Source organism: Sus scrofa, chromosome 8 (assembly GCF_054392235.1).
Source record: "Sus scrofa isolate SSC_HxYL_T2T_F1_AM1 chromosome 8, Sscrofa_HxYL_maternal_Yorkshire_Landrace_v2.0, whole genome shotgun sequence".
Taxonomy (NCBI): Eukaryota; Metazoa; Chordata; class Mammalia; order Artiodactyla; family Suidae; genus Sus; species Sus scrofa.
Window position 1 is genome coordinate 96,439,713 of NC_139390.1, and position 23,874 is coordinate 96,463,586.

A 23,874-nucleotide genomic window follows, 5' to 3' on the forward strand; every position below is an offset into this window, starting at 1 on the left:
CAAACGTGGCTATGAATCACTCTGCCTCTAACCATATACAAAACAGACCCAGTGCCAAATCTGTTTCTGCTCCTCTGGGACACCACTTATCTTGTATATCTCTCTGTCTTTTAACACACTGTATTGGATGTTAAAGGCAATATAGCTTAATGATTAAAAATATGAATTTTACCTTACTACTTTTAATGGCTAAGAGCTGGAGTTCTTGGGTTTGAATTCCAACTCTGCCATTAAATAGCTTGACTTTAGGTAAGTTTTATTTTTAAAATCTTGCTGAGGACTCATTAGCTAGGAATTACAATAAAAGGGCATATTTCCACTAAATACTAGATTTTTTAATTGATTTTTAGAAATCAAAGATCTTATATTCCCAAACTTTTCAATTAAGTTCTTCATATGCATTCTGCTTCCTACCTGCTACTGCCACCAGAATTAAGCCTGCCCAAACAAAATATTGCAGTGCTTCAAAATAGAAAATCCAATCTTTCACAAGAAAGACAATTGCTTTGTGTTAAACTCATTACAAGGGAAAAGGATAAGGGTGAATGGACCACCAAATGGAATTCCATGATTCCCTAAATCTCACATGGTGCTCTCCCTCCTGCCAGTGGTGCTTGCTAGACTGAAAGTATTCCCAGAAAGATGAGTTCTAACCTAGCTACACAATCCCGAGGATCCCAAGGCCATGGCTGTTAACCCCCTCAGCAAAGTCAGGATCCACTGGGTCAATACATGAAGTCCTCAGAGATGTGGTTCTCACCAAGATACCTGATAAAGTAAGCCATTTAGGCTACAAATACTAGAAAACCTAAACTTAAATGACATAAAAATTAAGATAATTTATTTTGAAGTGTAGAGATAAAATCATTTTCACTGGTCAATTCAGTATCTTCATCAGGAGTGCAAGATCTTTATGATTTTTTCCTGTTCGTTCATCCACGGCATATTGATTCTCTTCTCTTCAACTGAAAGATGATTGCAAAAATTCCAGACATCATAGTTCTGCACACCAGTGTCTGGAGGTAGAACAAAGATTATCTTTTCCTTAAGTTTTGTTATGACGTAGTTAATCTTTCCATTACTGGAAGACTTCTAACTTCTCATTGGCTGGCACTCTGGAGCACAAGAACTAACCCAGAGCAATCACTGCAAGAGGAAAATAATGACATATTTTATAATTAGAGAAATACTGAATTGAAAATGTTAAATCTTTATTCATCCATCAGTATTTTATGACTGAGACAAAATCTATTATTAAGAAGAAATAACAGTTTCTCTTTATTTACATGAAACTTCCAAGAACTGTTTGTAACCTACAAAGAAATTACTGGTTTTGTCATTCACAGATTCTAAGATGTTTATTATTATTTTACAATTTATTCATTTGGATATTTACATTTTTTTTCATAATTTCTATAGGCATTTATTAATTTATTAGGCATTTAATTTCACCATATGTAGGTATGCTTCCAGAAACCTCATTGATTTTACAGATAACTGAGGCCAAAGGAAAGGAGAAAGAAAACTGTCCTCTAATATCTCTCGTTGACAATAAGGCTGATAAAGTATTTATCCAATTTAAAGTAAAGCATGCCAGGAATCCCCATTGTGATGCAGTGGGTTAAGAATCCAGCATTGTCTCTGTTACAGCATGGGTTCAATCTCTGGCCCAGAGCAGTAGGTTAAGGTTCTGGCATAGGTCACAGATGTGGCTCGGATTCGGTCCTTCACTCAGGAACTTCCATATATTGCAAGTACAGCCAAAAATAAAATAAAATAAGGCAAAGCTTGGCAGTTGGATAAGTCATAGTCCAGTTTAATACCATAGTAATATGGTTTCCATTTGGTTGAATCAATTAAAGTTATGTCACTGTAATGTGATTGCTCAGAGGACAGATTAATTATGTTATATGTAATGAGTTCTCTTGGACAGTAGAAAGAAATGACAGTTTAAAAGAGCCTCAAGGTTACGTATACCAGGTCTTGTTTTAGTTAACACTGAAGAGTATGACTTTCATTATTCACATTTGTGTACTAACTAGAGAAACTTCTTACTGCTAGAAAATTTGTTGTTTTGGAATGTTTCATGCCTACAGCCGGCTTTGAAATAAATGCCCTTGAATATGACTGTTAATCTTGGAGGAAATAGTTGGCATTTTTAGAAAAGCTCACCAAGTGCAGCCACAGATCCCTGCCTTCATTATTGATGAATATAGCTTTACAGTAGGTTAGTAGAAGAACTTTATGTATCATTATTTTAATAGCATCACTTTTCTAAAGAAGGTACATTTAGCAGTGTGAAATGTTAGCGATCATGGGTCTTCTCTTTACTGAGGATGGAAAAGTTATCTTCTTTCATCCGAGACACTGAAAGCACTTAAAAGACATTATCTCATTATCTCTATAACGTCCTCTGACAGAATTGGCTTGTAGTATAATTCCCATTTTATTGGTGGATAAAGTCATGCACATTATGGTTTTATAATTTAGCTAGGCAGCTGGCTTGCCCTGGCAAAAGAGCTTTCAGCTTTACTTCATCTTAGAAATTTGTCTCATTTATGTCTTCACATTTCTAGGGTAGACGTGACCTTAATGTTCCTGGAAACCCAGTATTTAAGTGGTCATTTGTCCAATGACTTTTTTTCCTGAAGAAATGTTTCTGAATTATACTTTATTTCATTTTGACATGAAAGAGAAATGAATAATATTTTGGATAACTGATAGAAATTGATTTGGGTCATTTTCTAGATTTGAATGAATGTTAGAATTCTTTAGCAATATTTTTTGTTGCTATTAAATGGCTCTAGTTACTTTAAAATATTTAAAAACATAACTTTTAAAAATCAATCCCATTCAGCTCTTTATCAGACATGTGCAAATTAAATCCATGACACATACACTTCTTGTATATGATGCCTCTAGGAGTTAAGAAAAATGATTTTAAATTTAGTCTAAGATAAACAGACTAAAACCACGATGGCATAAGAGCTTTAATTAGCAGGAGCATGTCATTTCAATAAAAACCATTTAAGTGACTCAAGACAGGATTGTATTATCCTTTATGAAGTTATAATTATTCTGATTTTTTTAATGAAATAAAAGGTAGACACATCCAAAATATGTTTTGCAGCTGTTACACAGATTTACTGATGGAAATCTGAATCATGTTTTGTCCAGGAAGGATTAAAGAAATTCTATAGTTCATATAGGACAACAGTATTATCAGTATACAGTGTGTAATACAGGCATCTGAGGTGAGTCTGGACAGAAAAAGGGAACATGGAGCTGTAGTAATTAATCTATGGCTCTTTCTTGTCTCAGTTTTGCAAGGGAAATTGAATATACCTTTTGTGAATGAGGTATACTTCAGAAACAGGGTATATACAAATATAATTCAAACATGAGTCTATCCACCAAAGAGTTATGTATGTATATTACCATAACAAAACCAATGACTAACAAACACTGAAAAATAGAGATTAACATATACTTTTTTTGTACTTCAATTTCTTTTTTGGATATTAGAGATCTCACAAATCTATTATGGCTCAAAAAGAGATTGTTATGTGCTCCAATATGCTAGGAAAAAACGGCGTGAAGAAAGGTAAGACATTTTCAGCATTAAAAGTTTAAATATACACTTTATGATGAAAGCTTTTATGCATTTAATGAAAGCTCTGGACTTCACTAATGTAATAGAACATACTGAAAGGATTTTTAACAGATGTTTAATTTTGACAGGTAAATTATGATTGAGTTCTAAAAACTTGGAACTTCAATCTATTATTAGAAAAATGTATTAATATTTTCATTTCAGAATTGTGAGATTATAATAGATTTCTTTTCCATTCTAGAGAGCCATCCAATTAAAATTTTAGTCTTAAAGATAATACAGAGCATTTTGATTTAGGTTCAGAGTAATACACACACACACACACACACACACACACACACACATATATGTACAATCTTTAACAAAAAATTGTTTTAAAAATAGAAATCTTTCAATATATTTTCCCAATCATAATGTAAATGTAGAAATTGATCTTGTCTTTTTTGGAAATAAACCAAAATAAGGTTTGATAAAAACCCAAAATTAACATAAAAATAAATAGATTATGCCAGTGTATAAATTTGACCCACATTGTGCTCAGGTTTTAGGATAAGTTATATACCTATAGAGGAAGAATTGCTTTTGAGTCAAGAAAATACTGATTATCATGACTTTTGTGTTTGAAACATTATCCTGTTCTATAATGACTCACAGTATCCACTGTGATATATTCCTGAATATTCACAGGAAATATTTAAATAATAAAGATCAGTTACCAAATATCCTCATTAAAGAAGATACATAATGTTTTACAGTAGTCTCAGTGCTTTAAACTAAGCCAACTTGAAAGAAATATTTGTTTAGTGCCCTGAGGGTCAAAACTGCGGGGATCTCTGTTCAGACAAGGACAGGCAGGAGATTCCAAAAATGACTATAGGGCTCCACAGTGTAAGTCTGGGAGCATTTTGACAGAAGTGTGTGAGTTCTGACCTTAACTCCCGCTGAATGCCTTGTTCCTGTGAGAGAAAACCTCTCTTTTGCTAAACTGTTCAAAATTCATTTCCAATGTGCATTTGCTCTGCTCCACTCTGTCTGAAAATATATGCAGACAAAGTTGATTGACAATCCTTTAGTTACCATACCATGAAGGTTGAAACCAGAAAGGCTACAGCTCTAATTCACTGCCAGCTGAAAGCTACAGAACCTAATTTCTTAGGATCATTCTTAAATCTCTACTCATTGTCCCAAGGGGAAAACAAATAATGGGGGATTACATAGGACTAATGGACTCTGTATAGGGTAAGGATGTAAATATGTAAATCACAGTCATGAATTCTCTGTGCTTCAGAGAAGAAAAGAAATCACAGTTTTTCAAGTACTTCTCACAAAGATGGCTGATGAAATCATTTCATTTACAAAGAAATATTTCTTTTTCAAGTAGGAAAATAAACAGGTCACATTTTCCTTGTCATTTAACAATTAGTAAAATGTAAAATTTTTCTATAATAAGATAGTGAAATTCTAGCATAAACTGTCAACTGACTCACCAAATAGTCAGACCTAACACCATTATCTCTTTTTCATCTCTGAAATTCAGGTTATGCAAGCTAGGTTCTTGATTCTCCTCTCCTTCCATCTAATGTGATTCTATGGAAGAGTTCTGGCTAATGAATTATACCCTGAGGGTAACTCATGCTCTCCTTCCCTCTTTTTTCCACCTTCTTCTAACATAAACATGGATGTGACAGTAAGATTAAATAGCCACCTACCAGTTTCGAGGGAAAACCCTTCCTCAAATAAGAGGTATCAATATGAATGTTATTGATCCTTTATATTCCTTTTTCTCTATTTCTTGTTACATGAGAAAAATCACCTTCTTATTTAAGTCTCTATCTTATGTTGAATAATTGCTCCCCTCCTGAAAAGATGCTTTCATCATAATCCTCAAGATATGTGACCGTGATATCTGGCATTGCAAAATGGACGTTAGTTAAGGATCTTGAGTTGTGACTTATTCTATATTACTGGGTAAGCCTAATGTAATCAAAGAGTTCTTTTAAATGAAAGAGGGAGGCAGGAGAGAGGGGTCAGGGTCTGAGAGAAGTTTAAAGATGTAACATTAAAGTGAGTTCCCATTGTAGTTCAGTGGGTTAAGAACCCAACATAGTGTCCATGAGGATATGGACTAGGAACCATGAGGTTGCGGGTTTGATCCCTGGCATCGCTCAGTGGGTTAAGGATCCGGCGTTGCCCGCAGCTGTAGCTCCAATTGGACCCCTAGCCTGGGAACCTCCATGTGCCGCGGGTGGTGCCCTAAAATGACAAAAAAAAAAAAAAAAAAGAAAAGAAAAGAAATGATTGCACAAGGATTCTTAGCTCTCAAAGAAATATTCCAGAAAAAGCCCCTAGGGAAAAGCGTAATGTGAACTCAATTTACTTTGGTGGTAAGTGGGCGTGGTGGTTCTTTTGTTTTGTTCAGGGATTCATACTTAGATATTTCTTTAATATGGAAAAAATTTTATTTTAATTTTTTAAAATTTTACTTGTTTAAGTTTTATTGACGTATAGTTAATTTACAAGGCTGTGATAATTTCTGCTGTACAACAAAGTGACCCAGTCATACAATCCATTCTGATTATTTTTTTTTAATGGCCACACCTGTGGCATATGAAGTTCCTAGGCTAGGGGTCAAATTGGAGCTGCAGCTGCTGGCCACAACCACAACCACAGCAACGCAGGATCTGAGCTGCATCTGCCACCTATGCCGCAGCTTGCTGCACTGACAGATCCTTAATCCACTGAGCAAGGCCAGGGATATAACCCTCATCCTCGTATATACTAGTTGGGTTCATACCCTGCTGAGCCACAGTGAACTCTCCTGATTCTTTTAATTATTAGAGAAATGCAAATTAAAACTATGAGGTATCACCTTACACCAGCCAGAATGGCCGTCATCTAAAGTCTACAAACAATATAGAGAAATTCTTAAAAAGCAGTGCTTTTCAAGAATGTTCTAACTCATTTGACAATTTGTTTCCTTTTTCTTTTCAAGAATGATAGGTGTTCCCACTGAGGCACAGTGGGTTAAGAATCCAACTGCAGCAGCTGGGGTCACTGTAGAGGTGTGGGTTTGATCCTGGCCTGGCACAGTGGGTTAAAGGATCTAGTTTTGCCACACCTTTGGCACAGATTGCAGCTGCGGCTGGATCCAGTCCCTGGCCTGGGAACTTCCATATTGTCCATACACTGTGGGTGCAGGCATTTACAAAAAAAAAAAAAAGAATGGTAAATTCAGAGTGGATCCACCTTACTGAGAATGATTGATCCTTTGTAACATCCTTCAAAGGTTAACCGTTTACTTTAAGTGGATGTTGTATGTATATGCTCATTTAGTAATGTCTTAAGCTCACAATTCTGAGCTAACAGAGAGGCCAGTAGGTGTGTCACATTCTTCAGAGTCTCCCACAGTCCTGCCTCCTGGCATACATGTGTTTACATAAATCTTTCCCTTGTGTGTGAGCATAACCTGTGATTTGCTTCTGACCAATAGAACATAGCAAAGGGGATGAGATATACATGATCACATTGTGGAAGATTGCAGCTTTGGCCTTGCTGGAGTCTCTTTCCGTGATGGCTTTAAAAAGACTCATGTGGTGAGAAACTGAGGCTACTTCTAGGAGCTGAGAGTGACCTCCAGCTGAAAGCCAACAAGAAGCAAATTCCCCAGGGGTCAAACCATAGAGAGCACTGCAGTGAAGCACCTTCAGCCTCTGCGAATGTATTGCTGTTGTTTTTAATCCTTTATTAGCAAACAACAATACTCTTATTTCAAGACCATTGCCAAGGTAATTTTAAAAAAAGAATCTAAGCCATTTATACAATCCTGATTCAAGTCCAGCCTGGCTCCATCCATCCAATTGTATATAAGTTCATCCATTAATCCATGCATCTGTTCATGCAAAGGGAAAATGACTTCAGGGTATTGTCTTCCAAGGATCCAAAGTAGGAATTCTTAATGATGCAAGATGAACAACATAGCCCAGTCTCATTAATTGCTTATTAATTAATTGCCTTACCCTAAATTTCCAGGACCAAACTAAATTTATTTTGGGGGTATTTAAATCAATCCTGAACCTGCATTGTGTCACTCAGCAGTCATTTATTCTGTGGCCTGTGCCTGAAGTTAACTCTAATACAGTTACAATCTGATTCACTCATTTAGAAAGTGAATCCTTCTAAGACCATAATATAGTACTTAAAATTATGAGTATTTGGTTTTTTGCAACTAATTAAGAACTGCAAGCATTCAGATTTCAGTTACACCAGTTTCTAAGTTTGTCTCCTTAAGTAAGTGACTTATGTAAATGTTTGTTTCCTCATCTTTATAGTCAGGATAACCACAGCACCTCCCTAGTAAAATTTTTGGGAAATCTAATGAGGAAATATGGAAAACATCTGGAACCGCCCTTAAAAAGAGTTCAGTGGATATCACATATAATTATGGAAGAAATTTCTTTCTCATTTCCCTAGTCTACATTAGACTGGATTGCCTCTTAAACACTCCTGACCCTTTCTCTGTTACCTCTTTCCGGTAGAGGTAAGAGAGCTACTTGTTTGGTAATTATTGGAGAAGCAAGTGTGTATTCTTCCTGATCCAGTCCCTCCTTCCTTTTTCTTGGGGATCTGACTGTCCCCTGGAAGTGCATTTTCTGTTTCGGTACTTGGGATGCTGTAGATTTTACAAGGACAAATGTGTTCCCTTAATGGAAGATCAGCCATTTTCTAACTATGTGTTACGGTATAAGTTTACCTAATACTGAGTTTCAATTTTAAGAACATATATGTGATTTTAATGAATGGTTATGATGTAATTTTTTACTAGTTAAGAATGTATTTCAGGAAAAGAGTATCCATCAGAAGATAATTTTTGAAATGATGCATGGGGAAAATCATATTTTTTAATGTTTTACCGTTTATCTCAGGAAAATTTAAACAGCCTTAGTCTTATAGAAATAAAGAACTTCATATCCTCATATAATAAAAATTTGGTAGAAATTCCTGTTGTGGCTCAGTGGTAACCAGTCCAACTAGTTTCCATGAGGATGCAGGTTTGTTCCCTGGCCTCACTCAGTGGGTTAAGGACCCGACATTGAGGCGAGCTGTGGTATAGGTTGCAGATGTGGCTCAGATCCCACCTTGCTGTGGCTATAGCATAGGCCACAGCTACAGCTTCGATTCAACCCCTAGCCCAGGAATTTCTATACGCCACAAGTGCAGCCCTAAAAATAAAAGCAAAAAAAGAAAAGGAAAACTTGGTAAACAACCTTCATGTGTGCTCCAGAGATCTCATATGATAATTTCCCCTATATTAGTTTATGGCTAACATAAGGAAGCAGATTACCCACATATAACTAATAACTCTTCTCATTATATTGGAAGTTCATTTAAAAAAAATGCTAATTTTTGTCCAAACCTGTTTATTATATATTAATATTTCAACTATTAAATCACATAATTTTGAGTATACTATTTTTTAATGTTTCTTAAATACTATCATATACTACTGACTGTGTAAGTGGTATTCTTTTGAAAAGCCATTGATGACAGATATTAAGTGTTTCCTAATATTTATATACTTTAGCAAAATATCTTCTGTAATCTATCCTAATGAAATAACCAAGTATAAATAGAATAATATTTCATCACATATATATTTATTAAAACAATTTGAAATTGTGAAAAATTGAAACTTCAACAGTCAATGAAAGAAAGGCTTAGTAATCTTTGCTATAGCCATAGTGTTAGCGTATAAGTACTACAGTTAAAGACTATAAATTCTAGATAATGGTAAGGATAGCCAAATGTGCAGTAATCCTAAGTCAAAAGCAGAGTTTATAAAAGTATGTGTACAGTATTATAGTAGCAATTTTAAAACAATATAAATACCAACAACAATAGCAACAATATACAGAGGAATTAATTTGGGAAGGAAACTCCGATACAAAATGAGGATAATTTTAAGATGGGGATTTTCAGACTGTTCCCCAAAACTCTCCCACTTTTGTTGTATTTTTTATTTTCTAAATAACTCTTCTGTAATTACTTTTTTTAAGTTATTACCTTGTTATTAGGGAAATACTTTCTTATTTTACTTGTTTGTTTTAAAACTCATTAAAGAGTGCATTTACTGGTCAAAATTTTGCTTAGAATTAGAATATAAATCCAGCTTATTGCTATAATAAACTTTTTGTACCAAGATAGTGTGGAGTACAAATCTCCATAGTACAGAATATTTATAATATTTAATGCATCATCTTTGAGTTAATTTTGAGCTGAACTGTAGCAGGGTTTCATTATACAATTCTGTGTATCAGCAGGATCAGGATATGAATTCAGGTAGATTGTTCAGGCGGTGCCAGGCAATGCCCCATCTTCACTGCCCACCACCAGCATGAACATCCACCTCATATTTAGCTGCATCTGCTGGTTTGCCCATGTATTCGGACTCTGTTCAAGGTTGGGCTTCAGATATGTGCGAGGGGACCTGGTGAACCCATCCTGGAGGGGCATGAGCAGCCTGGGAGAAGGAATCAAACCAAGTACGGACCTGGAATGGAACACTCAGTCATGGACAGCCCCATGTCCTGAGAAAGAAGTAACTGTCTATAAGACAAAAAGAGTTGTAAGATCTGGCCTGTAAGAAGTTTTATGGTGGGATCCCCCTAATAGGTGGAAAAACGGGATGCTTTCCTGACTAGCAAGGAGAAATGGGAACTTTTTGTCCAGATTCCACAATAGGGTGCATCATTTGAAAGGCCAAGAAGGGGATAGATGGGGCAGCAGGGCCTGGGGGAGGGTGAGCAGGTGTCTGTGGCAGATTGTGCAGATCTGTGAGGGTATGGCTGGAGCAGTCAGTCCTCATGAGAATGGGTATGACTTATGAAGCTCCTGGGTCACAAGAGTGGTCAGTGGCAGAGCAGGGTTTCCTGAGACTGCAGGAACCTGTACATAAACCTGAGTGAGCTCTGTACCCCAGGGGCTTGATCAGAAAGTTCCCAAAGTGAATTGAATACTCTGAGAACTCAAAATAATAATAATAATAATAAGAGATAGAAAGCAACTTCAAACCAGAAAAAGGCATGCTGCATTTCTGCAGTTTGGAGATCATTCATCTAGCACACTATGAATTGGACCTTTAATGTTATTTAATTAGGCTGGTTTGGTTTGAGGACATTCAAGTAACTCTTTTTTTCCTGTTTCATCTAGCAAAATGCAAGTGAAGATGTATGTGTTACATCTATATGATATTTTTGCAAGATTATAGTTAAGTAATGTTCAATACATTTGCAATTACAATACATTAAAATAGTCTATTTGATATGCTGACAGAAATCTGACCCAAAATACTTGCTACAAATTGCATTTATGTTTTCAATAACATTTTAAGAAAGATTTGAGAATGTGATGTCCCTTGAAATAATTCACTATTCTCTTGATTATCAAAAAATAAAATACATTTAGAATTACAGAGCACATGTGAGCCCTGAATCAGAGCTGGAAGATACCTTAGAGATAATGCACTTTAAGGCTCTCATCTTATATGCAATAGATATGCAAAAGCCAGTGTAGAGAATTAATTAACTTACCCAAATCACATAGCTAGTTAATAACATGCCTGAAGTCACATAACTAAGCAAAGGCAGCACTATTGAATCCACATCTCTGCTATAAAGCACTGCCAACTCCAGTTTTGTTTCTACTCTCTGATAGTTCAGAGAATTTTTCACTATAGAATGAAAAATGGAAATTGACCTGAGACTGTGCAAAAAAAAAAAAAAAAATAGGCCATTTAATACTTCATCAGATCAGTTATGTGAATGTGGTCTTATTCAATAAAAAAATTATATCACTGTGGTAATCAACTACTCTTATAAGTATATCTGTACAAATCAGGCTAGTAGGAAATTAGTGAATTTCATTTATTAATTTCAATTTCCCTTTGTTGTATTTTGAAAAAATTTGAATGATCTTACTAAGAAACTTTATTATTTGAATTTTTGTTGTAGGAAAGTGTTCCATGCATTTGTGGGGGCCCAGAGAAGACGGCCCTAAAATGTGCCTCAGTGATATATTAATTATTTTGATTTAACGTTACTTAAGAAACAGAAATGCAAGAAGAATTCTCCAACCTTCCTTTCTGTCTCTATGAAAGTAAGAACTAAATCTCTCATGTCAAAGTTGCACTTATTACAATCAAAATTCAAATAATAAATAGTTTCTTAGTCCTTCTTCTGGAAATGGAAGGACACCTTTATGACCAAAGAAAGGAAATTCAGGCCAAAAAGCCTACGTAAACAAACTTGGAAGATACTTTGGAGAAAATGCATCTCAAGGCTCTTATCTTATACACAAGTATATGCAAAAGCTAGTGTCCAGTATTAGTTAACTTGCCTAATTACATTGCTAGTTTTATCTCCTTGAACGTTACCTGCATAGTTGAAGAATAGGATCCTGCCATAGCTCCCTAGATTTTCTATCACAGTTTCAGGTTGTAAATAAAAAACGTTTCATATCTTCCACTTGCCTGTGCAGAGCATCTCTCCATCCTTTTCCTCCCTGCCCTCTGCCTAAGAGGCAGAGCTATATTACCAGCATCAGCAGAGCTCTCATACTTTCCATCCTTTAGCTGGACAAGGCCAGTGGGAACCATCAAAGAATTTTAAAGGGCTGGTATTAGAGGAATTATATCTTATGGCAGCCTAAGTCCTAAGAGGGACCTTCAGTTGGCTCCTTACTTCTGGAAGCATCTAGTGTCACTCAAGAGACATTCTGAACCTGCCATGGCTTATTACCCTGATCCTTGAGAATACTGAGCCTGAGCTCTGTGCTGTTTCTGTGTTCGCCAAGATGGCAGGAGTCTGCCTTCTACAAAGGACTTGAATCTGACCTCATCTCCATGTAGACTTTCAGGACCATGGTCAGCAGATAGTTCTGCTTCTGCAACTCAGGATCCCAAATGAAATTGTTTTAATTACTCTAAATTGAACAGAAGAAAAATACTACTCTAATGTGTAAAAAAAAAAAAAAATCTAAAAAAGTGGGATATTGTTCTCCTTAATGTAAGAATTGTTCTACTTTAGATGAAACATCTTGTTTTAGCTTGAGAAATATGTTGAAGAATAAGCACATAGACCTGTGCTGTACAATACTGTAGCCACTAGTCACATGCAGCTAATTAAATTAAATTAATTAAGAGTAAATGTAATTAAAAATATAGTTCCTTTGTTGCACTTGTCACTTGGCTACTGATGACTAAACTGAATAGCACAGATTATAGAATCTTTCCATCATTGCAAAAAGTTCTATTACAGCAGCATATAGTTGCAACTATGGAGACAGAAGTATTCAAACCACATTTAGAGTCCATAAACATGTTTAGGGTCAATTCTCTAAGTATTTTGGAGCTTGTTAAAGTTAACAAAGCAAACAAAGAAATAAAAGTAGGTGATATTTATTGAATACCAATAAAGTGCCAGGCCCTGTGCTAGGTTCTTCTAATGGATTATCATATTTAATCCTCAAAAACTCATATTATCTGTATATTACTAATATCTCACCTATAATATTTTTTTCAGCTAGTAGTTGCAGGTAAAATTGGAATCCAGCTAACCTGACTCCAATGCCTAAGTCTTAACAGTCACATTCTCTGCCTTCCTAATAATTGAAGGAATAGTGAATTATTTGGGACTGTTCAGTGAATGAGAAAAACCAAGTAATCATTATCAAGTAAAATATTATTTAATACCCTGCAAGTAAACACTATTTCTCAAAAACCTTTAAAGTGCCTCTATCATATTAACTGAATACCATTGTCAATGAAAAAAAATTAGTCAATCTAAGAAAGATATGGAAAATTTTATTTGAGCAAACCTCAGGATTACAACTCAGGAAGAGTCTGTCAGAGAGCTCTGAAAACTATTAAAAGAGGTAAAGATGGGAGGCCAGTGTAAAGGTGATTTTGGCAAAGGGATACATGCAACTAAGCACATCTCTCAGTAGAAGGTTGATGCTGACTATGAGGAGCAAGTATCTTAGTTGATGACTTAGTGCTTTTCTAAGGATGGAAAGATGCAAGAGACTGAGTTCACAAAACCTTCTGAAAATATTTAACTGTCTGAAAACCTATCCTGTCAGTTTTCTGAGAACATAAAGTGCTTCATCCTGGTCTTCACTCTGAATTCCTTTTAGGGTATACTGTATGTCAGGGACTGGAGTGATTAATGACCTGATTTTTGTAGAACTGGATGCTGGGCAACACTCTTTATTTTATCATCCTTTCTCTTTGGGTCTTAATTTCAGCCAAGTTATGAGAGGCATTTCATGGCCAGTTAATTCCATGGAACTAGGAATGCTTATTCCCAGGTCAGCTGAGGATTTTGTTAATAGGCCACTCAATGTGTAATTACTGGACTAGCACCTGTTCACTGAGAAAAGCCTCTGGACTGCCTGTCTTATTAGTGTGTTATGGTTCAAGAAATGGTTCCTTCTTGTTGCTTCTTTCCATATGTAGAGTTACACTGTCTCAGTCATTTATCCTACAGAACTGTATTTTTGATCAATCATTTCAAGTCACCTAATCATCATTAATTTTATCTGAGGCTCAGTTACACATTTGGTAAGGAAAGAAATCTTGTAAAATAGGCAGAATACAAGCAATATAGCTAGTTACGTTAATAAGGTCATAAGTAAGTATTTAAGCTAAGAACTTGCATTAGGTATATTTCCCAGACCCTCTGACCAAGTATCTTAGTTGATACTAAGTGATTTACAGCAATCACTATATTTGTGGGAAATGGTTTATTGGTATTGTGCATAAAATTTACCAAAATATCTACATGTTCAAGGCAAGTGATGTATCATCATGAACTCCTCATGGGGTTGAGAAAGGAATGTTATCTTCTAAAGAGTTACATGACATGCCAGAGAAGAAAAATTGATCTTCATTGTTGAACAGGTATTTCTGCCTTAGGGGAGATCTGGTTAGCACAAAATATAGAGGCATAATGTGCACTAGTGAGGAGGCAGGAGGTCAAAGGGCAGAGGAAAAGTTTTATGTTTAAATATTTACTGTCCTGCCTCAAAGTGTGACTTTTTATTTCATCACCATGTTTCCTTTATGCTAAAAAATCTAGAGTATATTAACTTCCCTTTTATTCAAAAGAATTTGGCCATTTTTAAAAACATGCTTTTAATTTTGGGCGGAATTTAGGAAATGTTACCAATAACACATTCCTTCACCATCATCGATAGGACATTTATGTTATTTTCTTTCTTTTTCATAAATTAGCCTCTCTTAAAACCATCTCAGTATGAAAAAAGTTAAGAAAATAAATTGGAATAACAGTTGATGATTTAGTTCCCCTAAAACATTTACTGAATCAATCAAGGCCTCAATTAGCATAAGGTTAAAGAGTATAAGGAAAAAAGTCTGCGTAGTATATTTACACAGCCATAATTAAGAAATGAATATTTTACTGATGGGTTACACTGTTGACACTGTTATTAATTATATTTAAATATATGACTTGATCATTAAAAAATATTTATCTTTTGTTATCTCATAAATACTGTTTTTGGAACACTGCAATAATCCCCCTACATTGTATAAAAACATATAAAGGGGAACTCCTGCTGCGGCACAATGGGAGCAGTGGTGTCATGAGAGCAGTAGGATGCAGGTTCAGTCCCCGGCCTGGCACAGTGGGTTAAGGATTGGTATTGCCACAGCCGTGGCTTAGGTCACCACTGCGGCTTGGATCTGATCCCTAGTCTAGAAACGCCATATACCATGGGGCATCCAAAAAAAGAAAAAACAAACATGCAAAGGAAAAGTAAATTCAGTAATAAAATATTTTAATTTAATGTCTTATTATGGCATAAATTTATAGATTACACAACTGAAATTCATTTTATTTGTGTACTTACAAAGATATTTTTTAAATAATGAAATATCTTTTGACAATAAATATCTTTTTGCAAATAGAAAACTCCTTCATTTTTTTCTTATTGACAGCAGTTTAGTTTTGCATAAGTTAGTATTTCCTACTGTGCTAAACATTAATTCAGAAAGGATGATTGACAGAAACTTAAGTATTCAAAGGCCAAATTGCATAGATCAGACCAGATTAAATTCCTTACTTCCCAATATTCAAATAGGATATTTTTCAGATGCCCTCCAGAGGTTTCTGGAAATTGCAGTGCATCATTTTCTCTTCTAATTGCTCATCATGTTTCTCAACATGTATGGAAAATGACAAGTGAGATTTTCACAATATGCCTCTTCTACCATTGAAGGAAATTGATTTTTTTTTTAAATTCAGGGCAATAGACCATCCCTCATTTGGGCTTGAAATTTGAATATATCTATGGCCATGTTTTCAAATACAATTTATTAATTTATTTTAGGACATTAAAATAAGGAAGCATATTGACTTTTTTTTCAGTCATGTTCCTAATTAGTATCTCAGTAGTAATCATTTGGTTGACAGGTTATACACTGTGTAGTAAAGAATTAGGCCTGGGTTGTGCAAACCCTATGCATTATAAAGAAAAGTTTAGCTCTTAATCAACTCTTGGGACATAACTTCTAAACCCTTGGAATATCACACTTAATAGGAGTGGTTTTGTTTCCCTGAAGCCTTGGGCCACACCAGGTAGTCAATGTTAGCAGTCTTATTTAAGGTGGGAGTTTTGGGCCATGTAATAACCCAAATCAGAAGTGAAGAAATAAAGCCAACTGGTCATGTACTCCATGCCCACATGACTGACCTCCAATAAAACGCCTGGTCAGCAAGTTTGAGCTTCCATGGTTGGCAGCACTCCATTTGTATCATCACATTTACTTATTGGGAAGATTGTGCATTGTCAGCATGATGCCACTGGGAGAACACAACTGGAAGCTTGTGCCTGTCTCACCTGGACTTTGCCCTATGCCCTTTTAGCTGATTTCAGTTTCTGTTCACAGTACTAAACTGTACCTGAGAGTATATAAATTTTTCTGAATTCTGAGAGTCCTCTGGTGAACCATTAAACAGGAAGGTAGAGTTAGGGAATCACTGAACACACGCAGGCACAGGCATATACTTGCACACGTGTGCGTGTGTTTGTGTGTGGGTGTTTGAAAGCACTTTTAAGATCTTTCTACATTTCACTTCATAAAATTATAGAATTAGTAACTTAGGATCATGTGAAATGCAAACCCTACACGTTATATCTTTCCCTATGATGCCAAAGATTGATCAGATAAAAATACTGTAGTATGAGATTTTCACTTTTTAAATATTACATATGGATGGGTAATATTCTAAATTACATTCTAAACAGCATTTCTTTTTTTCTTTTTTTTTTTTTTGGTCTTTTTGCCATTTCTTGGGCCACTCCCGTGGCACATGGAGGTTCCCAGGCTAGGGGTCTAATCAGAGCTGTAGCTGCCAGCCTACCCCAGAGCCACAGAAACGCGGGATCCGAGCCACATCTGCAACCACAGCTCACGGCAACGCCGGATCGTTAACCCACTGAGCAAGGTCAGGGACCGAACCCTCAACCTCATGGTTCCTAGTCAGATTCGTTAACCACTGTACCACGACGGGAACTCCCCTAAATAGAATTTCTTACACAAGACTGAATGCACATCCATGTTAGACACTATGAAATGGTTTATGTGAATTATACTCATGTTACAGAGATCTATAATTTTACGGCATTATTTGCAATGGATTTTCTTCTTTAATTCTGTTCTGCTCAACACTTTAAAACTCAATTATACAGTCTCCCATAAAGAGAGACTATTTAAAAGTTTAACTTAAAATTTTAAACTAGACATAATATAAATTATTTTACTAATGCAGGTTGTAATAATTATTTGTTTTAATCATGTTCAGGTAGGAATCTATTATGTGATGAAGATGGAATTTCAATTCTGTAGTAAAAGGATGAACTAGAAATATAAAATGAGACTGAAAAATAAGCAATTATTTGTTGGGGAAAAAAATCTAAAAAGAATATTCTGTTTTACCTGGTACAAAATTAAAATCAAATGGATTAAAAAATATATATTTACATGCACACACATATATATGTGCATATACATGCACACAAATACGTATTCATAAATATGACAAAATTAGAAAATTTTATTAACTTTGAGTAGGAAGTGGCTACTAAATCAAACAGTAACCTTAAAGGAAAAGAAGGATGATTTGATCCTATTAAAATTAAAACTTTATTTTGGAGCTCCAATTGTGACTCAGTAGGTTAAGAAACTGACTAATATCCTAAGAATGTAGGTTCCATCCCTGGTTTCACTCAGTGAGTTAAGGATTTGGTGACATTGCTGTGGCTGTGGCAAAGGCTGGAAGCTGCAGCTCCAGTTCAACCTCTAGCCTGGGAACTTCCATATGCCACAGGTGGCCCTAAAAATAAAAGAAAAAAAAATTAAAACTGTTTATAAAATCAATCCAGATCCTGCAGGGCCTTCCTGGGTACAGGTCTGTCTGTCTTTTCTTTGGTTTTCTCTAAGTTCCAAAGAGCAGATTTAAGCAGCTACTGACTAGAACAACAGAGTCACAGAACTCTTAGTTCCCTGTGAAGGAGTATAGATAACAATCTAATATCTATGAGGTTTTTTGTAGAAACTAAGACCCTGCCCATTGGAGGATGGTCACTACATGCTTACTACAATCATGTAGACCCTAGACTGGTTCCAGCCAGTATGTGGATAATTAAGATCCCTAAACATCACCTTCTTACCAGCCAATCAGAAAAATGTCCATGAGCTGAACATTCACTCCCACCCCCAGTGTTGCCTTTAAAAGCCCTAGCCTGAAAGCTATCTGAGAGTTCAGGTCTTTTGAGTACTAGCTGCTCATTCTTCGTTGCTTGGTGCCCTGCAATAAATATCTTAATTTATTTCATCATAACCTGAAAATAGATTGGCTTTGTTTTGTGTCTGGTAAGTGGACCTGAGTTCAGTTTCTTTGGTAACGTTTATAACAAGACCATGAAACAAAACTCAATTGAGAGAGTAGACGAAATATATTTGCAATATATGCAAAAAAAAAAAAAAAGCAAAACTATAAAGAGGTCTTAAAAAAAGAAAAGAAAAAAATTGAATAGACATTTCACAAATACTCTTTTTTTTTTCTTTTTTCTTTTTTTTTTTTTCTTTTTTTACTTTTTAGGGCCACACCTATGGCATATGGAAGTTCCCAAATTAGGGGTCCAATAGGAGCTACAGCTGCCAGCCACAGCCACAACCATAGCAATGCAGATCTGAGCCGTGTCTGTGACCTACACCAGAGCTCATGGCAATGCTGGATCCTTAACCCACTGATCAAGGCCAGGGATGGAACCCACATCCTCATGGATCCTAGTTGGGTTCACTACTCTGAGCCACTACGGGAACTCCCAAGAATATATGTTAATGAGTAATAAATGGTAGGAAACTTGCTTAAATATAACTCTAGTTATGACTCTTTTAAAAATGTGGGTTTTTTCCTAAGCAGATCATTTTGAAGCAGGAGATGCATGGGTCCCAGGCTAAGCAACTGTAATCTGTTCCTTGCAGACAGATTACAAGATAAAGATTGTGGCAGGAGCAAGGAGGAGCTGCGTCCTGCTTGGATAAAAGAGAGACCATCTATTTCTAATTCTTGAAGTCAAGGCAGAAAAGTTCTTTAGGGTTCAGAAGGGAGGGGGACCAGACCATAGTATATTCTGTAATTTCCCATAAAACCCTGTGCTAGAATCCATCCTGGCTAAAAGATGCACACACACAGGGGAGGGCCTTGAGTCAGGCCAAAGCCAGATGAAGCAAGATGATTGGCCAGAGGAAGTCTGGAAAGACTGCCCCCATACAAGTCTGGAAAGACTGCCCCCATACAACCTCCAAAGCACTTGTTGCTCTCTTCCTCTCTTGCTCTTTTCTCTCTTAGTCTTTCTCTCTCTGCACCTTCCTCTCTCCCCCACACCAGAGCCTGCTTGTGTTTCTCCACACCTATCTTTTCTCTTCTCTCTTAATAATCATTTATTTGCCTCACTACCCTCAATCTCTTTGCTGAATTCTTTCTCCAGAGGGACAAGTTCTGGAGACCTACATCAGGTGGTTAAGGTTCAGTGTTCCCACCCCATAGCCACCTGAGAACAATTTGACAGTTTATTTTTGTTTAGATTTTATTTTTAGAGTACTTTTAGGTTCAAAGCAATATTGAGCAGAAAGTCCAGGAGATTTCCATGTACTGTATCCTCTGCCACCATACAGGGACAATTTCTGCTGTTATCAACATCACCCAACAAAGTGGTTCACTTGTTACAATTATGAACCTCCATTTACACACCATAACTACCCAAAGTACATAACTTACTTTTGTACATTACTTAGTAAATGCATAACTTCCTCTATCAGCTGGCAAATGTATGACATGTATCCATCATTATACATCATACAGAGTATTTTTCAGTGCTGTAAAAATCATCTATGCTCAGCCTACTCATCCCTCCCTTCCCACAACACTGATCATTTTCCTCTCTCCATAGTGTTTCCTCTATCAAAATGTCCTATACTTGGAATCATACAGCATGTAACACTTTCAGATAGGCTGCTTTCATTTAGTAGTATATATTTAAGATTCTCTATATCTTTTCATTGCTTGATACCTCATTCTTGTTAGTGTTGAATGATATTCCATTGTCTGGATGTATTACAGCTTATTTATCCATTCACCTAGTGAAGGACTTTTTGATTGCTTGCAATTTTTGGCAATTATGAACATTCATGTGAATGTTTTTGTGTGGACATAAGTTTTCAGATCTTTTAGATAAAGACCAAAGAGCACAATTTCTGGATCTCATGGTGAAAGTTTGCTTACTTTTGTAAGAAAACAACAAGATGTCTCTGAAGTGGTTGTACCATTTTGCATTCCTGCCAGCAACAGAAAATGAATGAAAGTTCCTATTGTTCTACGTTTTCATTAGTTAGTGTTACTAGTCTTTCAAATTGTGGTCATTCTAATAGGTATATAGTGGTATCTCATTGCTTTGTTTTTGTTTTTGTTTTTTTGGGGGGGCACACCTACTGCATGTGGAAGAATCCAGTCCTGGTGTCAAACCTATGCTACAGCCTTGATCCCAGCCACTACAGTGACAGCACCTGATCCTTAACCTGCTGAGCTACAAGAGAACACTAATCTCTTTGTTGTTTTGATTTGCAATGTTCTGTCAATTTTTGCTGCACAGAAAGTGACCCAGTCATACATATATATATATTTTTTTTTTCCTCTCTCATCATCCTCCATCATGTTCCATCATAACTGACTAGATATAAGATTGGAGAGGCATCAATGAATCTTATTTTATGAACTAGGAAATTGAAATTTAGAACTTTGTAGTTTGCTGAAACTAATATAACAATTATAGTAAAACTGGAATTATTTCTAGTATGTTTGATTCCCAGTCCAATACTTTTTCTAAGAAAGCTTCATAATTCTAAACTGCCAGAGAGATCCTCATGGGTTGGCACTAAACATTTAGTGTTGGTGAAGCACCAACTTAGTCTCACTTCTAAAAGTAAGAATTCACTTAAAAGAAAACAAAATAAAAGAGAGTGCACAATTGAGGTGCCTTTTAGCTATACTGTCAATGCTGGGAAAACTTCCAAAATGAGAGAAGTAATACTTACTACCCCATTTGCTACATACCAAACATAATTCTTAGTGCCTAGCATTTCTTAAGTAATTTAATCCTCACAGCAAACCTCTAAGGTAGGCATCCTTCTTATCATTCCCACATGAGGAAGAAGAAACAATGAGACTGTTATAGGCTCCAAGTCCCTTTCAAGAAGATTAAACCCAAAAGCCTCTGGCCATGCAATACCCCTCCCCCCACCTTGAACAGCCTGGTAGAGAAGGAATGTCACCCATTTCTCACCCTACATCTACATAACCTGTTCCCCATGCAAATAAAGTTATCCTGCCTGAAACCAATCAGGAGATCGAATATCCCCCATACAGAGATCAAACAACATTCAGCCCTTACACATGGCATAAGGGGACTGAGGCAGGAGAAACTGGGTCTCCACTCAGGTCTGCCTCATGGGGGTATAAAAACAGTTGTAAAGTGAGTTGGCCCCTCTTTTAACCTGTGAGCACATGAGCTCTCATTTTCTCTCTCTGAAAATGTACTTTCGCTTCAATAAATTTGTAAAATGTCAGACCACCTGTACCTCCAAATCTTTGTTGTATGTGGGCAAGGATGGAGAAATAACACAGAGGGACCTGACATTCTAAACCACCCTCTGCTACCAGACTTGACACAGCCTTAAATGGTTACCTCCGGTAGCAGTGGAAGTAATGACCAAGCCAAGATCCCAACCTAAGCAGTGTGCTTGAGTTACCTTGTTCTTAAGCCATATTCACTCTGCCTCGTGGGTAGTAGAAGTCTCTGATCTCCCTTTGTGTTTGACTAAGCTCTGTTTTACGGCATCACAATAAAGAAGTAATTGTTTGACACAGTGCTAGTCACATAGTAGGAACTCAATTTTTAAAACTCATGTTTTTTGTTTTTTCTTTTTTCTATTGAAGTGTAGTTGATAATAAATTACAGATGTACAATATAGTGATTCTCAATTTTTAAGAGTTATACTCCATTTATAGTTATTATAAAATATTGGCTATATTCCCTGTGTCATACAGTATATATTGTAGCTTATTTTCTACATAATGCATAGCAGTTTTTATACATTATGCATGATAGTTTGTACCTCAATCCGCTACCCCTATATTGCCCTTCCTGCCCTCCCTCTCCCTGCTGGTAACCTCTCTTATCGTATTCTTTTGAACTTGCTTCTGCTTATCATTTTAGCTTCCCTGCTAGACAACTAATCCCATAAAGGTAGAAACATATGTCTTATTTTTCTTTGGGTCTCCTACTGAGTCCAAAATTGTGCTTTTCTTGAAGTAGATGCTTTTTAAGCCTTTGTTAAATGAAGAACCAGTAAATTAATAAGTAAAATATAAAATAAATTGCCATATACTTGAATAAGTAAATGAAGGAAACATTTTTTTTGGAGAAAATACTAGGTTCAATTAGAAGACAATATCTTAAGATATCATAAACATTTTCTTTGAGAAAATAGTGTCAGTGATTTTCTGCATTCCTGTTAAGTGTGTGTGTGTGTGTGTGTGTGTATCTTAAAGGAACTTGAGATGCTCCATCAGTGTTCAGTGTGGTTGTGGCTGCTTCAAGATTATTATATTCAAGAGAGCTTAGTTAGACTAATTTTTGCCCTGAATTTAAATGTGGATGCCTCCTTTAGGTATTGTAAGTGAGGTTAATGAAACGTTAACTTTCAATCCTACTTGAGACCATTTATATGCTAATTATTAAGCAAAGACCGTCAAAGAAACAAATATGCAACTGTACTCAAGGCACTTTTAAAAAACATTGTCCTTATGGTCACTGCTATTTCTTAACCCATCCAGAATGGCTTCTTTTATCTTGTTATTCCCTATGGAATTTTTCTCAATTTAGAGTACATTGGAAAGAAATTAGGTACTTCCTTCCCTGATCTCAGAATACCTCACATTTTGTATGGCACACTAAGACAGAGGGACGTACCTGATACATAATGTTCTAAGAATTTGCACATACGTAATATTAAGTAAACAAACACTCTGTATTTCGAGACTATAATAATCAATAATCATAATCGTGTTATGATCATGATCACAGTCAGTTTACATTTTAGTAGAGTTTTTAATTTTACTTAACATTTTTAGCTACTTGTGAAAGGCATAATACCAAATATACTGCACATACCTCTTGAAAGGTATATGCTATCTAATCATTGTTACTGGTTTTTAATTTTGAAAATACTTTTCTCATAAAGGAGTGTTTTATAGTGTCTGTGTTAATATAGCCACTGAAATGACAGTGTAGTCACAGGCAGGAACAGAACTTCACTCTGGTTAAGAAAGATCTGTTTCGGAGTTCCCATTGTGTGGTGCCATGGAAATGAATCCAACTTGGCTACAGCTCCGATTAGACCCCTAGCCTGGGAACCTCCACATGCCCGTGGGTGCAGCCCTAAAAAGCAAAAAAAAAAAAAGAAGAAAAAAGAAAGACCTGTTTCATGGGGGGGTTTGCTTAAAAGTTGTTTTTATAACTGCCCATGAGAGTCAAAAATTGTTGATTGCAGGACAGATTAACCCCTTTCTAAAACTTGCCTCTTTCTTTAATCAGAAAGTTTAGAGGTGAGTCTTGTCAGT

At 36.0% G+C, this 23,874-nt stretch overlaps 1 long non-coding RNA gene across 2 annotated transcripts in view; it reads left to right on the top strand.

Annotated features, from left to right (window-relative positions):
- The window catches only part of LOC102166855 (uncharacterized), a 550,511-nt gene that overhangs the window by 462,596 nt on the left and 64,041 nt on the right, over window positions 1-23,874 (top strand). The window contains exons 12-13 of one of the 2 annotated variants that reach the window (XR_014812960.1): window positions 3,526-3,604; window positions 7,104-8,858. The exons of the other annotated variant lie outside the window; for it this stretch is intronic. This is a non-coding gene — a long non-coding RNA (uncharacterized LOC102166855). Of the gene's footprint in view, window positions 1-3,525; window positions 3,605-7,103; window positions 8,859-23,874 lie in introns of those variants that run through there. 2 annotated transcript variants of the gene reach the window in all.